Here is a 17,829-nt window from a genome sequence, read left to right on the forward strand (position 1 = left end):
ATGTCGTGAACAGATCTCATATCTGAACACAAATGAAATTCACAAGGACTTGGAAAAAAGCCAATGAACTTGAAACTTAAACAGAAGGCTACTTCAGTATCCCCTCCAACTTATGTTTTGTGACACAGAGCTCTCCTGGCATGCCGTGGTGTTAATGATGCGGGGGAAAGGGTGGGGGAAATTAGAAAATGAAGTGTTTTTCACTGATGGCTCTCCTGACAAAAGAAGTTGCACACAAACAGAATGATAGCTCTGTGCCTACAAAGTCAGTTATGAATATGTTAATTCTCAAAGGCCGGGTCTCTGTACACCCCACACCTCACGGATCTCTCTCTTTCTCTCTTAAATTTTGCAGTGCATTTAACTGAACTGCTAACAGCCACAGTCAGCATTGATTATGATCTACAGGTAAGCAGGTACCTACGAGCCACATGGTCAGACAGGAAGCCTGTCAAGCAAGCAACTGGTAAGCTGGACTGAGGAGCTGGGCACTTTGAGAATAGCTCAGTCCTTGCCTGTATGGTGAGTTGTTTAGTGTAAGGAACTAGGCCAAACATAAAAGCTTTACACGGCCAGGTGGAGTGAAATGACACAGCAGGCACAGCACAGACCCCTAAGAGAAAGGGTTTCAGTGAACAGCTATAGCAAAGCTGCAGAAAGGTACATTGGCCCCATAAGTCACATACAGTGGTACCTCGGGTTAAGAACTTAATTCGTTCTGGAGGTCTGTTCTTAACGTGAAACTGTTCTTAACCTGAAGCACTACTTTAGCTCATGGGTACTCCTGCTGCCGCTGCACCGCCACTGCACGATTTCTGTTCTCATCCTGAAGCAAAGTTCTTAACCCGAGGTAATATTTCTGGGTTAGCGGAGTCTGTAACCTGAAGCATATTAACCTGAAGCATATGTAACCCGAGGTACCGCTGTGTATTTAAGTTTGCACCATCCTACCTTTTGCCTGTTCCAAGAGCACATGATGCAGCCACTGTGCTGAAGCCATGTAGATTCAGGCTGCCCAGTGCCTGGATAGGACCCTACTCTGGAAGTCCTTGAATTCTATGATGGATGGAAGGTGTGATGCAATGTAATAAAGGGATCTTGTGTCACTAGATCCCTGTGATGCTGGTAGTTAGTACCAAGAATGCCTTCTGCCCGTGTACAGTAGTGGCACTGAAATGTAGCAGAAAAATCCTACAACTACTTCCTCTAACAAAGTACAACAGAGGCACTGCCAGGATCCCTACTTTGGGACAACCATAGCTGGAGCCTTGAATTTTCTATCTAGAAAGCTCCATGATTATTTAGCATCCAATTTTCGGGACCCCTGCAGTCCATACTGCATGCAAATTGTCCACCCTAATATGGGAGGCATCCCTACCCAGGTCTACTCATACTACAAATGAGTATATAAGCAGTCCTTCAAGATGATTTAGCAAACTCTTTTGGAAGAACCTCTATTCACTTGTTTCTAAAAGTTATATTAATATTATGTAGTCATTTAGAAAGAATGGGTGAGTACAACAGTTAAATTAATACAGAACACATTAGCATTTCCCACTCCCCAGTCAATTTTCTTCATTAAAAAATCAATTTGTTCTTATTCTAGAATTAATATGCAAATCAATCACAGTGTTACTGTGAACTAGTGGAATGTCTTCCCAGTGTGGAAGTCTCAAGAAAGTTGATCACTAGAGCAAATTGCTTGAAGGCAAAACAGACAGACAAACAAACTCAAAACATCTATTCCAATGATGGCATTTTAGAAATGCACTTTTCTTATGAGAAACAATTCATGAGTGGAATGCCATGGCATGGAAAGCTGTTGATTTACTAGGATTTTACACACCACCCAAAAATCAACATCATTTTATACATTCCCTGACAAGATGCATTTTAGCTACTTTACGTGAGCATCTACACAGTGTACAGGACTCAACTTAAATATATGCACACTTTCTACAGGATCCGTCCTCTATATAATGTGCACATTACTTGAGGCACCAGTTATGTGTATAAGTAAGTCTGATGTCAACTTAGCCTGTCCCACGTCCTGCCTTCACAATGATGTCTCTGGGCTAGTGCCATCACTGATCCAGCCAAGATAGAACCATATCCTTATGATAACAATAGAACGTCAAAAGAAGCCAGAGAAAATTTATGTTATCAGTACTGTTTTACTGATGCTTTGGTTGTCCACTCAGTTCATCATTACACCCAGATTTATATTATCTGGAATCTCAAGGCAGAAACATATGGAATTGGAATGAAAGAGGTGAGGAAACTTGTCATTGTTTTAGCATTCAGGATGAGATGTTTACAAATTTAATGACAGCCATCTTTGAACTATGGAAAGCACTGCCAAGGATAAACCTGAAAGTAAATGGTGTCACCTTCACAAGTAATAGATTATTGATATATGTGGTATGTATTAATGCTATACTTTCTTTTGTTTTAACATTTGTGTTAAACATGTGTTTAACGTGTTTTTACATGTGTTTACATGTTCTTGTAAATGGAAATGCAGGATATTAACACTTTTATAAATAAAAATAAAAGAAGTCAACTGGAAAATTAAGGAGGAACTCTCTACAGTGGCTTCAATATTTTCAACTAAAGAAGCTTTATAGATCAATAAGGAGAAGTAAAAAGAGCCAGTGTGGTGTAGTGGTTAAGAGCGGTAGACTCGTAATCTGGGGAACCGGGTTCGCGTCTCCGCTCCTCCACATGCAGCTGCTGGGTGACCTTGGGCCAGTCACAGTCTCTCAGCCCCACTCACCTCACAGAGTGTTTGTTGTGGGGGAGGAAGGGAAAGGAGAATGTTAGCCGCTTTGAGACTCTTTAGGGTAGTGATAAAGCAGGATATCAAATCCAAACTCCTCCTCCTCTTCTTCTATTATAGCTGTCCTCTTTCCCAATTCTGGTTTTCAATAGAGGCAAATTAAAGGGCTTATTGTCTCAATTATATGGCCTCCTTTTTCTCAAAAAGCAAGTGAATATATTTAAGGTCAGGTGAGAGTGTTTATCTGTATCTGACCTGGAATGAGGGGGAGGGGATCTGTATCACAAATAGCTTTCTCTCCTATAAATATAAAAGGAAATCACTATAAAATACTATGTAATTGAACATATGAATGCTAGATACAGCCTGAAATTGAACTAATATAGGAGCTTTTCCATGGCATGAATTAGGATGTTAAATATGTTTGGGTACTATTCTGAAATTTCATTTATATATGGATTTCTTGTAGTTTAATTGTACAAAATAAATAAATGTGGCTGCAATCCTACACCCAACCTAATGGCTGCCCGTGGTGCTAATGTAAAAACAGCAATGGTGGCCAAGCAGAGGGCAGTCAGATCCAATAAACAGCAACATATCTATACTTAGGTTCCTGGTTCTGTGGCAGAAATATAGCTTCAAAATCCTGATAAATGTTAAATTTAACTGTCATCAAATAATGTTTTGATTTCTATAAGATCTTCTCAGTCTTGTCAATAAAACCCAAAGAAAGCTTGTGTGGAGGACAAGGCATTTAGAAGTTGCCTCTAGTCATAGACACTAACTGTGGAGGGAGGAACTGGCAGACACAATTTCTAATGTTCATGTGTCCATGCATATAACACCTTTGTGTCATATTGTGCAGAGTTTTCCAGCTTAGCAGTAAGCCTGCTAGGTGCTGGCATTTGTTTTGTGTTCAGTTTTGTATATCAATCTGACCCTGTTCAGTTCACTTTTCTTTAAAAGCTCAGGCCTATTTATACTGGGACAGAGTTTCGGCTGGTCTGAAATGAAACAGCTACACTCCATACCCTTAATTCCAAGCTGCAATTATGTACTCATGAATCAGAGACTTTTACTACACAGCACAAAAGCAATACAAGGGCTCAATTCAATATGCAGGCTCCAACTTTCGCTTTAGGGTGGGTTTCTCTTTGTACACAGCCCTCTCCTTTGCAAAATAAAAAATAAAAACCTGGAGCACTCACACTGAAGGGAATGCATTCATTTGACTTCAGTTCCCCCATCCCTTCCCACTGTTTTTCTATATTCCTGCAGAAAAGAAGTAAATAATTTTTCACACTGCGGGGATATTCCCTTTCACATACTGTACTCTAGATCAAAAAACCTACTTCAAATTATATGGAGAACAACAACCATTTTGCCTATTTGCTTGATTACAAGGAAACATTTGGCTTTATCAAAGCCCATTTTGCTATATGTGTGACACAATCATTTTCTTCCCTTGAAGGTATGAAACCTACCACACATTTCGAGATGAGGAGAACTTTAAAAAAAAAAAATGTAACACAACATGCAAATTATTATCCTATTAATCCTCAAACACAACAAAATCCCATAGATAGGATTAGGAGCACCACAATATTTCAAATGAGCCAGTCAGGCTTAAATGGGAATAAGCCCCATTCAACTCAGTGGTTGTTAGTAGACTCAAATGAGCTCAAATCTTCATTCATTTACTTAAATGCAAGTCCCAATTATTTCAATGGAAATTAATTCCTTCAAAGTATTTTAGGATCATAGCCTAAGTTTTATGTAGTCAAGTAAATTATTTTTCCAGTACATGCCACTAACTGCACTAGAAAGAATTAATCATTGAGATTATTTTATTTACCTTTATGCCTCCTCTACAGCTGAAGAGAGCACAGATTACACATCAGCTTTCCCCAAACTGGTGCCTTCTAGATATCTTGAACTCCCATCAGCCCAGACAGCCCAGCTTGCCTGATGAGAGTTGAAATCTAAAACACCTGGAAGGCTCGTTAATGAAAGAGCTGTTATACATTGTGTTATAGCCTGTTGGAATGCACCAGCTAGCTAAAGGTTGAACTCTTTTCAAGAAGTTTATAAAGCAACTCCCTTAGATAGCCTTGTCAATCTAACAGAAATGTAGGCTCAGCCCTACAAAGGAGCCTAGAACCCCAAAAAAGCCAAACACAAAGGCAAGTAAGGGTCTCAGCTGTGCACTATTTTTAATGTGTGTTTGTATTTCAGGATTTTTGGCCCTAATACCTTTTTTAAAAAAAACTACGATGGATCAGGTTTGTTGTCTGTATCTTCTATGAGACAAAATTGTGCAGTCAGTGCTATCGTCAGTTTCAAAAATATGTATCTGAAAAAGAGGTGGGGAGGGCCCTTTGCCAACAGCAAAAAGGAACAGAAAGAAAACCCTGCTAGAGAGACCAAAGGTCCATCTAGCTCAGTGTTAAGAGCTGAGGGGGCAGAGTAGGCTATATGCCTGAGCCCCTCTTCTAATTCCTGGATCCAGCACAGATTCAATTGTTGAAATAGCCAAGCCAGCCTGGTAATGACCCACTAAAGATGGGTTGTTAAGAGAAGAGACTGCCTGGAGGCAGGCAGGCAGGTGACCGGAGGAGGAATGACCGCTGGGAGGAGCACACAGAGAAGAAACACCATGACCCACCTGCATCAACACAACCCAACGCCTTAATCTTCCCCACCTGCAATAAAGCACGTCTCTCCCGTATCAGCATGCGCTGTAACTCTCCAACTTTGCCTGTCCTATCAAAGGTGCATTCTTCCATTGTCTCCTGAGACAGATGGATGCCAACAACGAAGGGAACAAAGGAAGTGGCTCTGTGCCAGAGGGCAAATGTGTGGAGCCCTTCCTTCAGCTCTTAGACAGTTAGAAGGACAAAACCTCACAATACAGGGTCTTCAGATGTCTTCTAAAAGTTGTGTAATTCTTTATCTCCTAGACATCTGGGGGACGTGGGTGGTGCTGTGGGTTAAAGCCTCAGCGCCTAGGGCTTGCCGATCGAAAGGTCGGCGGTTCGAATCCCCGCGGCGGGGTGCGCTCCCGCTGTTCGGTCCCAGTGCCTGTCAACCTAACAGTTCGAAAGCACTCTCGGGTGCAAGTAGATAAATAGGGACCGCTTACTAGCGGGAAGGTAAACGGCATTTCCATGTGCGGCTCTGGCTCGCCAGAGCAGTGATGTCATGCTGGCCACGTGACCCGGAAGTGTCTTCAGACAGCGCTGGCCCTCGGCCTCTTGAGTGAGATGGGCGCACAACCCTAGAGTCTGTCAAGACTGGCCCGTACGGGCAGGGGTACCTTTACCTTTACCTTTACCTAGACATCTGAAGGGAGGGCGTTCCACAAGGAGGGCGCCACTACTGAGAAGGCCTGGTTAAGCACCCAGAACTCCTGGAAACTGTGGGGTGTATTATTACTAGAGCAGTCAAGTACAACATTTTCCTGTTGCCTAGAATGGATACACAGGGGAATGTGGCTCCAGACAGGGAGGACTTCCTTTCATACCTGCTCTGGAGCTTGCTCCCTCGGTGTGTGACCAGGTAGATGGGTGTGACTCTAGCTAACATTCTGATTTACAAACATCTGTTTAAACATATGCAGTGTGGCTACATTCTCTGCAATGTGTGAAGCTAAGCTCAATCTTGCTGCTTTTCCTCAAATAAACAGGGTGAAATCCAGCATAGAGCTAAGGCAAACATTCCATCAGCACAAGTATTTCTCCATACTCTACGGAACACTTTCCCTCTCTCATCCTCTTGTGTGCCCCCTAAATCTGTTTCAGGAGTCTCCCCATTCCCTGGAGTAAATCTGTGAGGGTGTGAGGGGAGAGGGTGAAAGTCATTTTTTCAAGCAGAAGTTATTTTGTTGAATACTGTGCATAGCAAGTGAATTTTTTCCAAGCACGCATCTGACAAGGCTTTTAGGCTGCTATATTGTCTTCAAGTGTGATACACAGGCATTATTCCTAGTTGTACCATGTTCCTAACCTCTCCTCTCTCCCAGATTTTACTACCGCTGCTTAGCTACCCTTGGTAGTTGGGTACACAAGGAAAAAAACCAGCTGCCACTGTCTCATGAACATTGTAAGGAGAATAAAATAGAGAACCATGATACAATGATGCCAGGAAGAACAACTTTGATCTCATTCGCAGTTGTTTGTCTGAATGGAAATATCTCATGCACAATCATTCATAGCCACCTCTGGTGATGAGCCTTACCTAAATAATTAACAGCTGACCATACAGCCCTTTCCAAACTCATGTTAAAGTGCATGAAAGTGATCTGCTCTCATATTTATTTGAGAGACAGGGTCAGAGGCTGCTTAATTGCCAAGGTGGCTTCTAAGCAGTTTACATGTATAAAAGATCATTAGGAAAAACTCAGGAAGCTTTGCAACTGAGCACCTTTGTGCAAAGACATTCAGTTTCAACATCTATCCTGCTTGAGTCCTAGAGGTAGAACTTCAGACTTCCCAGAGGTGCCTGTTCAAACAAACCATAAGCCTTAAATATATTAGGGAGATGGGAAAAGTAACTGAGGAACACAAGAAATTAGAAGCATTACATATTTGAGAGAAAACACTGTTTTGCTCATAGATGTCCCATGAGTAATGGAAGTGAATACATTTGACAAATAAATTATTTGTTCTGAATTGTTCGCCCCATTCTGGTTGGCATATATGACAGCAAAGACCATTTGAAATTTAGCATTAAATGAGCCAACCTCCTCAGTAATCATGATGATGGCAAAACTCGTGACTCCCAGTTGAGCAACTGTCTTGATGGAACTGTTGAGGATAAAATCAGAAGCTGAAAAGGCAATGTGACAACAAATAAAGGGTTTTAGATGTTTGGGTGGGAATGTTCTCATCATAAAGGCACAGGAGACATGGAGGGGGGAAGAGTGGGGAGAACATAAGAAAGGCAAGAGGACCTATATGAATCAGCCAAAGAGTAGGTGGATAAAAGGGTCAGAGATATTATATGGAATTAAACTGTGAAGAGGTTGGGCAAGGGCAGCACACAGATGCAAGTAGGTAAGACGTGAAACAGCATTAAACAATTCAGTGTTATTAGCTCCTGAAAATGAGGAGCCTCCCTAAACATGAATAAAAATTAGGGGTGTGCTGAAATTTCAGATGTTTCCATAATCATATGAAAATTTGTATATACAGTGATACCTCAGGTTACATATGCTTCAGGTTACATACGCTTCAGGTTACATACGCTTCAGGTTACATACGCTTCAGGTTACAGACTCCGCTAACCCAGAAATAGTGCTTCAGGTTAAGAATTTTGCTTCAGGATGAGAACAGAAATCAGGCTCCGGCGGCGCAGCAGCAGCAGGAGGCCCCATTAGCTAAAGTGGTGCTTCAGGTTAAGAACAGTTTCAAGTTAAATACGGACCTCCGGAATGAATTAAGTACTTAACCTGAGGTACCACTGTATAGTGAACTTATATTGAATAAAATCACACTCATCAATATAGTCAACCTCCACACAGTAAAGGGACTTCACCTAAAACAGAAAGTCATCTGATGATGAGGGAAGTCTGAGTACACAATTCAAAAATTTAATGGACAAGATTCCATTAGGGGTGTCAAAAGTGAAGAGGTATTTTGGGAAATGGGTTGACAAATTCAAACACAGAGTAGTTTTGGTTTATCCCAAACAAAGATGTTGGCATCAGTAATATCATGAAAAGCAAAGCTTCAAGAATCATAACAGCTGAACAGTTTGAGAGATTTTAGAACCCAAGCTTGCTGAAAATATTTTATTTCTTTTAAATGTTTAATGCTTAAAAATATTAAGACACACTAGCCATAATAACTGGACAGAATAGTATGAAGTCGTAATATTTGGAGATGACAGTCCACTATTCACTAGCCTTTGTTCAAAAATCTTCATGCATGTTCTTTTCCCAAATGTATTGAGGCATTATAACTCGGCAACTTTTAAGAAGTGGCTTAGAAATGATAAACACAATGTATTTAAAATAAAATGGAATTTTAAGCAAGGCACTTCTTTTCTTGCAGAAAATCATACACAACCAAGACAGCTTTACATTATCACATCATTTCAGATCACTTTCCCATCTTCTTTGGTAGTTGTTGGATTGCAAGCAGAGATTTGTATTGCAACAGTTATGTAGAGCAGGCTTCCTCAACCTCGGCCCTCCAGATGTTTTGGGACTACAATTCCCATCATCCTTGACCACTGCTAGCTAGGGATCATGGGAGTTGTAGGCCAAAAACATCTGGAGGACCGAGGTTGAGGAAGTCTGATGTAGAGCGGGGGGGGGGGATTAACTGATTCTGATTCTAATTCTACTGTAATCGAATTAGGCTTCAGGTTTTACTTTTTAATAGAGCAGACTGGTTTTTCCACATGGTAAGAGCCTTGCATAGCTGCTTTGCACCTGCATGTCTCAAAAGGATAGTATGCCCATGGTCACCACTGTAAGCGGGCAATGTGACAGACACCTATAAATGTATGTGCATAATCAGTGAGTCCTATGTACATACAACAGGGTGTATGTCTGAGTAATCATGCACAAGTTTGCATCACGGTTCACAAATACATAGGATGGCCGTACATATGTCATTGCCATTTATATGCACATTTAACTGGTGTGATGCAAATGGCGGCATCCTTACACAAGTTCAGACAAACATGTCCCCCCCCTGTCTTGATGTGGCTGGGAATGTGCCTTTACATACAGTAGTTGCCTTCTCCCACCACTCCCCCAAAAAACCCACCATCACTGTTAGGGCTCCAGTGACAACAGAGAGATGATTATTGAACAAGTTTCATAAAAGATTTGTAAATATTTAATGATTCCTTTCTTCAACCAAATATGTTACATTCCAAACAAACCTGCTTCCCCATCCCTTGTTTTTCATACACTGAGATCTTACTATATTTAGTTAAATGCCAATATCTAAAAAATTATTGGGATACAGCATTTTTTTAATTCTTCATCTCCTGCAGAAATGCCCTTGATTTTTGGATTACTTCCATTTGAAATCACCAAAGGCTCTATGCGGTGTGTAAATAAGTGGGGTGACAGCAAACATCCTTGTCTTATAACCTGCAATAGTAAAAAATTCCCCTATCACAAACATATGAGAGATAAATATGACAGCTACAAAGAAAGCAGACAAAGACCCAGGAATTGTCAAGAGAGTGCAGGGAACAATATCAAGAGTAAATGGAGATCAGAAGTAGTGTTATAAAGAAGCTTAAAGCAAAAAGGATTTGGAAGGTGATGCAATAGGTCACAGAAGAGCCGTGTAAAGAACATAGTTTGGAAAGGAGAAAGCTGAGCCTGTGGGTAATTCAACGTTGATATATCTCTCGTAGGGTAGTTTAGTTTAGGCCATCCGCTAACAGTGAAATCCTATGAATGTCTACTCAGAAGTAAGTCCATTTAATTCAGTAGGACTTATCCCCAAGTAAGTGTTTACAGGACCGCAATCTAAAGTATCTGACATTGAAGCAGGGCCGGCTCACCCATGAGGCAAGTTGAGGTGACCACCTCAGGCCTCAGGATCCACAAAGGCAGCAGATTGGGCCTCCAAATAATGCATCACCCACTGCTGCTAGTGGGGTAGCAGCAACAGCTGTGTAGCACTCCTTAGAGGTCAGATCTTCTGCCTCCTCAGCAGCCTCCCCTCTCCCCATGCTGCCTCTACAGTGGCCACTTGGCAAATAGGAAAAACTGCTGGTCTCCTCCCACACTTGTTCCTGATGTAAGTCTTTATTGCCCTCCCCCCTTGTTGCTGATATAGATCTCCACTCACACTTTCTTCCCTAGAAAGGGCACCATTTTGTGGTTTGATGTAGGTGCCAACATGTCTTGGGCCAGCCCTGCATTCAAGCAGTATAATTTGTTTTAAACATTGTATTTTAAATTTGCTGTAACCAGCCCTTATGGTGAAGGGTGGGTTGGAAATACTACTAATACTATTATTAATACTACGACTTCTCATCTTCATCATCTAGGAAAGTATTTTCTTGGGAACATCACTTATAACCTCTGTAACTCCTTTTCCTACTAATATAAACTTGAATCACACCTCCTGAATCTGGAAGATGGGGTGGGGGAACCTTTTTACATTAATATTTCTCACACTATCTCCAGCACAACAGTTTTTTTCCTTTTAAATTGGTTGTCTTACAGAAGAACAAAACAATGTCAAGAGGGGAAATAAACTCAAAGAGGCAGTTAATAACAGCTGTACTTTATATTGGTCAACGGGACATCAAACAGTCAAATGGGGAAAGGTTGCAGTAATGTGAGGGAGCTGTCTACAAGCAGGCGTGTCTAACCTGTGGCCTTCCAGAGGTTGTTGGATTCCAACTCTCCAGCCAGCATGGCAAGCACACCTTCATGCTCTCCCATTTGAAGATGTTCAAAATGACTAGAAAGGGGACCGGCTCTTATGAAGCTGTCATGGCCCCATAAAAAGGTAAAGGTAAAGGACCCCTGACAGTTAAGTCCCATCACGAACGACTCTGAGGTTATGGCGCTCATCTTGCTTTACTGGCCGAGGGAGCCGACATTTGTCCGCAGACAGTTTTTCCGGGTCATGTGGCCAGCATTACTAAGCCGCTTCTGGTGAAACCAGAGCAGCTAACGGAAACACCGTTTACCTTCCCGCTAGAGGTATGAAGATGGTGATAGCAGTCACAAAATTAAAAGACACCTGCTTCTTGGCAGAAAAGCAATGACAAACCTAGACAGCATCTTAAAAAGCAGAGACATCACCTTGCCAACAAAGGTCTGTATAGTTAAAGCTATGGTTTTCCCAGTGGTGATGTATGGAAGTGAGAGCTGGACCATAAAGAAGGATGATTGCCGAAGAATTGATGCTTTTGAATTATGGTGCTGAAGGAGACTCTTGAGAGTCCCATGGACTACAAGAAGATCAAACCTATCCATTCTTAAGGAAATCAGCCCTGAGTGCTCATTGGAAGGACAGATCGTGAAGCTGAGGCTCCAATACTTTGGCCACCTCCTGAGAAGAGAAGACTCCCTGGGAAAGACCCTGATGTTGGGAAAGATGGAGGGCACAAGGAGAAGGGGACGACAGAGGACGAGGTGGTTGGACAGTGTTCTCGAAGCTACCAGCATGAGTTTGACCAAACTGCAAGAGGCAGTGGAAGACAGGAGGGCCTGGCGTGCTCTAGTCCATGGGGTCACAAAGAGTCGGACACGACTAAACGACTAAACAACAACAAATATCTACTTATATACCTATTTATCTACTTGTACTTTGACGCGCATTTGAACTGCTAGGTTGGCAGGAGCTGGGACCGAACAACAGGAGCTCACCCTGTTGCAGGGATTTGAACCGCCAACCTTCTGAGCCCTAGGCTCAGTGGTTTAGACCACAGTGCCACCCGCATCCCATTATGGCCCCATACCAGCTTATTTGATAAGGAGCACAGTTTGAATGATGCCTTAGTATTGCAAGCAATGTAGTACATGCCTTCATCAACTTATTACCTATGGTGGATTTTCCTGGGAAACTCTGTTTTGAGAGCCAAGGATTTATCAAGAAAGTATACCTCAGGCAACATAACAGTAAATCTACTCATTTCTTTTTCAGGCTTACTTGCACCATTGGGAACCATGTTTAAGACTTGTAACCTCACACACACACACAAACACAAACAGTGTTTCATTACAGATAGCTCATTAGCTATAACCTTTATGCCTTACTCTTTGCACTCTCCCCAAAGGCAGCATCCCAATTCCTTGAGATATTTAAAACAGGAATAGGAAATAAATTATATAATTACTTGGTCTATTATACAATTAGCTCACCATAGAGATGGAAATAAACCTGTCTTCAAAAACGTTTGAGATGCGAAGGCATATCAAATGCTTCTTTTTCAGTGCCTGTTTTCCAGAGACTTGTGTTCTCTCCATGTCCTTTTCCATTTAATTTCTTGGTCCACCTCTAGACCCTCCTTTAGCTCTTTAAAAACCAAAAATCCCTCTCCTCCTTTATGTCTCCCCACAATTTTTTTCTCTTTGTTTAAAGAGCTAGAGGTAGCACAAACACTGGCCTCCCCCCCCCCCCAAGTTTGAGATGAGATCTCTAGTACTAATATTCAAATGTGCAGCTTCTGGCCCTCCCCCAGACAAATCTGCCATTGCTAGCCAAGCCCAATTCTATTACATCTGGTACCTCAAGCCCCATAGAACATAAACTACACGAAGGGACAACTGTTGCCAGTCACAAGCCAGTTTGGAGAATGGGGCTAAAATTAACAGCTTGGGCAGAATCAGCATTAAATTCCAAAATGAAATTAAAATGAAACAGTGCATTTTAAGTGTTCGTTGTAGCTACACTTTATACCATGTAAGAACCAGTGCAATATCATCACCAAACAGCCCAGTCACCTTTAAGACCTTAAGCAGGCACATAAAACACCAGCTAAATTGTTTATAACAATGGTAATTCAACCTGTAGAATGAGTGAACTGGCCATATATATGGAGTGTTCACACACTGCATTCAATACTGTCTTGTATTTCCCTCCTTCACTGCATAGAAGTTCTGCATAAAAATTCTGGGGGTTGCTTCCATTGATTTAGAGAGGATAATTCTGAACATTAACAAGGGTGGGTGAGTTACCACCAAAGACCAGCAAACAGACGGCTTCAATAGGTGCTAGGAAACAGTTAATTGAAATGAGCCCAACACATTTGGGTTCTATACCCGCCCCCCTTCTTCAGAAGCAATTCTTCCTTGCTTGTTTCTTCACGGAAAGACCTCCTGCGTCTAAGCAACGAAGGATACGCTCCGCTTTGTGAGAATTAGGCAAGGAGACTTGCCTCTGGAGAAGGCAACCAACGCACATTGGGAAGATTTGTTTTAGCCGGGAATGGCAATGTTGGGCTCCTGGAGGAAATCGATTGTCCAAACATTTTCTTGGAGTGACTCCTGCATTGTTATAAAGCAGCTATATCACAATGGTTAATATGAAACAAACAAATTAGAAAATATGGAATTCCTTTATTTCAATAAAAGAGATACCAGCCTTACTTGAGACACAATTTGATTATTAGCTTTCCTGCAACAAACTACATCTCACTTTCACTACTAGCGTTTGGGGAGGTTAAAATGAAAAAATTAGATCAGCTTTATGCAGAAACAGGGATCTGAGCCTGCCTTATCCTCATCCACTCGAACTTACACGGCAACCCTTAGGCAAGCAGGCTGCCTAATAGACATGTTAAAACTGGCTTCTGTCTCATCTCCTGCCTTTTATTCTTTCTCCAGACAAAGCCACCGGGGTTTACTTCCGTCCTATAAGAACGCGGCAAGATTGAAAGGTTGGAGTTCTGCGCGTCCACTAGAGGGCGAACATATCTCCTCCTGGCCGAAAGCAACGGAACCAGGCGCTGGGGAGTCCCCACTGCCCCCCCCCCCGGTCCTGCAGGAGGGCAATTGACACGTGATTTACAGAAGATCCGAGCTCTTCGTTTCAGCAGAAGCACAATATGGAATACTGTTTGGGGTTTCTAAAAAGGGCACGTGAGGCTGGGGAGGAAGGGAGGTGATACTAAACGAGGTGTTAGGAAAAATTGACGAACATGAAAGGAACTGGAACATTTGCAGTGGCTACATAAAAGAGCGGCGTTGCAATGAAATCGCAAAGGATGCGCGTGGGCCCTTTCTACGCGAGCATCTAAGAAACGCCCGGACCTCTAAAAACTGGACCACGGAAAAGGTCCCAAAGGTGTTTTCCATTCCGTATTAAAAGCGAACACGGGTAATGAAGTTGATCCAGGAAAGCGCAAAGCAACACGGAAAGGGAGGCTTAATGGAACGGCCCCCGTGTTAAACTGCGGGCCTGTTTGATCCCACTGAAAAGCTCGGAGAGGAAGGAAAGCACTCCGAAGACTAAAACCGCAGCAAAGCAGCGAGGAAAGATCCCGGCATAAAAGTGTCTAGAATGGAGTAACAATTGTCTGAGATTGCTCGGGTTGGAACGAGCGAGAAATGAAAATGTATTGAGTGGAATGACGATGCTTAAATTGGATAGATCATGGATTTGGTAGTGGGCGTAGCCAGGATGAGGGGGCAGAACCTCAGTTTGCTATGCATTTTTATTGGGGGTTTTTATTTTGGGGGGCAGCGCCCCTCCTTGCCTCCCCCGTGGCTACGCCCATGCTTCTGGTGCGTAAAGTGGTATGGCAAGGGACTGGGCTGCACTGAGAATGGCAAGCAGGCATACTCCTGTATTGTTTAGAGTGGACAGATGTGTTTGGAATTAAGGAGGAAAAGCAGTCGGGTACCATTCCGGAGTCATAACACCCCTCCCTCTGCACGTGGACTTTATTGATCCCTCTTACAACTGCAAAGCCATTGGCACCCCGGCTACATCCCTCTCCTTTCCTTCGCTCCACTGCCACCCTCCATGCCCCTGGTGTCAACGAGGGGCCTGGAAACACCTATAGCTCAGGCATCCGGTCCACTCGGTACTCCAGGGGAGCCCGTTCTCTTCCTCGTCTCCGACAGCAGTCCGTACATCATCAAGTAGGAAGGGCGCTCCGAGGTACCCCAAGGCCTGACATTCCCAACGGCATCGCCACCCCTTCCGACTTGGTCCAAGGAGCCAACGGGCAAATACTTTCCCAGGCGGAAAGTGAACCCCCACCGGAGCCGGCGGTGTCACGCTGAGACCTGCTGCGCACTTGACCTGGATCTATCATGCTGCAATCCTACGGAAGCAAGCAGTCCTCAGTCGGTTACGACTTCCGACGGTTTGCAGAGCTTTTTGATCAGAGCTCAGTCAGCACCACCCAACTTTCCCTGGAAGCCCCCCAGGTTTCGACCCAACCTATTCCAGAGGCAAGCCGTGGAGAGGTCTAGCCTAACTCAAAGTTCAGGCCTCGCTTCTTCTCACCATCCGACAAGAGAGGCCTGTCTAAAACCGCATTGAAATCACGAAGGCTCCCTCCACTAGCCCAGAATCCGTTTGCTGTGAAGCGCATTGCGATAGAAGTGAGAGATCGGTCGCTAGATGGATAGGGGGTGCGTAGTTGGGCTTGCAACTTGCAAGGTAATCGATGCCATTGCGTATCACTGACATGCTTGGGCCCAGCCGAGGCTTGGCTTTCCACGCCGCTGCTTTTCCGCGGCCCACCCGGACACATCCTGGCCCCGCGGGAGAGCGAGGAGCACGGATGTTCGCCTCGTTTGTCAGCCTTTTCGCGGTGAAGCAGGGGCGCCCTGCCACGTACAACGGGAGAGGAGGGTGGGAGAGAAGAAGGGTGGAAGGGAGGAGAGAAGAAGGGATCCCGTTTCCCTGCCTCCTGTGAGCATATTAGGGGGGAGCTGAAGTGGGAAGCCCCATTCCATGAGGTGAATCCCGGCAGATTGGAAGGAAGAGGAAAGTGGAGCTGGGGGGGGTGAAGGAAACCTGCCGGCGGGCGCCCTGCTGCCTTTCTCAGCGCTGCCTGTCACTCCCCAAAACTTGTTATCCTTACAAGGCATCCGTTTGTTTGGCTGATCTCAGCAAGGTTTTCTCCTCCAAGTAGAACTCTAATTGCTATAATTCGACTGTATCATTTTGGATCATTGCACTATTGTTGTTTTCTCTCTCTCCCTCGCTTCCCCCGAGCCCGGAAACAAGGGCGCTCCGGTGTGAAATTAGCAGGTTGCAGGAGGGAACAGGGAAAGGGAGACCATCAATGAAGGGGAGTTTGTTTTTATTTAAAAGGCTAAGGAGAGAAGGGGGAGAGACAAAAAAAGAGCCAAGGAAACGCAAAGGCGCGCGGAGGCGAGATCGGTGGTGCAGACAGCAGGCAAGAATCCCCCTCGGCCTCTGTGCCGCCGGGACCAGGGCCAGTGGCAACTGGACCCCGCTTGTTCCGATGGGGCATCGAAGTTGGCAAGGCGTGGGGTGGGGAGAGGAGGCATGGGGAACGGAGGATCTGGGCGGCAAAAAGCTTGCTCGCCCTTCTGGCGGGAACCAAGCCCGGGAAGGATTTGGAGGGAAACCCCGCTAGGGGTCATGGGGCTTAGCTACCCTTCCCCAAGAAGAAATGGGTCCGGGGAGAGGGAGCAAGAGTCCCATAGACAGATTTGGGGCGGAGGGGCGCTTTAAAAAGTCCACGCCAGATCAAGTGCCACACCCAGTCCTACTTACGCAGAAAAGCCATCCATTTATTAGTGGCATGCAAACGGTTGCTTCGTCTCTACGGAGAGCAAACTCTGTGCAAACGACGTCAGTTTTGTACCAACACACACACACACACGGTCGTTTGGCTGATTTGAGTTGAGAACCTTGTTGGTCTTGAGAAGAGAAGAGCGCACGACTTTCCAGCTGTGCTTTCTCGCTCTCTTACTACAACCGTGGTTCCTTAAAAAACGGTCAAACAGAGCGAGGTATATTTTGCTTGGGTGTTCTTATTTTTTTGTTTTAGGCTCCCTTCGAAAAGGGAGTGGAAGCGCTGCTTAAGGTTACCCAGACCTGCAGCTCAACTGCAATTTGTTTGTTTAAATCGACCTCGGAGGAGCTCAAAGGCTGAAGGCATTGTGGAGAGCCCCTGACAGGGACTTTCGGGTCCCTCCGTCCAAGTAGCTTTCGCATCTGAATAAAAGGGGCGAGTGAAAGCCGAGGAGCGAGTCTCCCCAGGTTGCGAGGTCACGATTTCTCCCCAGTCTGCCTAAGACTCAGGGGGAGAAGCGGGTGGCTGTGAGCCAAGAAGACGTGTTGTGCCCACCGTCGCCCAGCCAAACGAGACCTGGAAGTCGCCCCGCGGGACAGAGCATCTCCGGGCAAAGCGGGGCTTGAGGGAAGGCCGGGACTTTCCCTCTCCCTCTCCGACACAGCACTACACCACTCGGGCGGGTTTGTGCCAAGGAGAAGGCGAACCCAACACAGAGGAGGAGGGAAAGAGGGAGGGTGTCGCATCGGAGCTAAAGTGGCGACGCCAACCAGCATAAGTGCTCCTCTGCCTGGCTTGGTTGGGGCATCTTTCAGGGCTGGTGGAGGCGCAGGCGGAGA

The 17,829-nt window shown here is 44.5% G+C and overlaps 1 protein-coding gene across 4 annotated transcripts in view; it reads right to left on the minus strand.

The window, feature by feature from the left end:
* Positions 1-17,829, minus strand: part of LOC310677064 (uncharacterized protein) — a 546,359-nt gene that overhangs the window by 517,570 nt on the left and 10,960 nt on the right. The gene's annotated exons all lie outside the window — the stretch shown is intronic.

This window comes from Podarcis tiliguerta (assembly GCF_965153285.1).
Source record: "Podarcis tiliguerta genome assembly, chromosome: 4".
Classification (NCBI taxonomy): domain Eukaryota; kingdom Metazoa; phylum Chordata; class Lepidosauria; order Squamata; family Lacertidae; genus Podarcis; species Podarcis tiliguerta.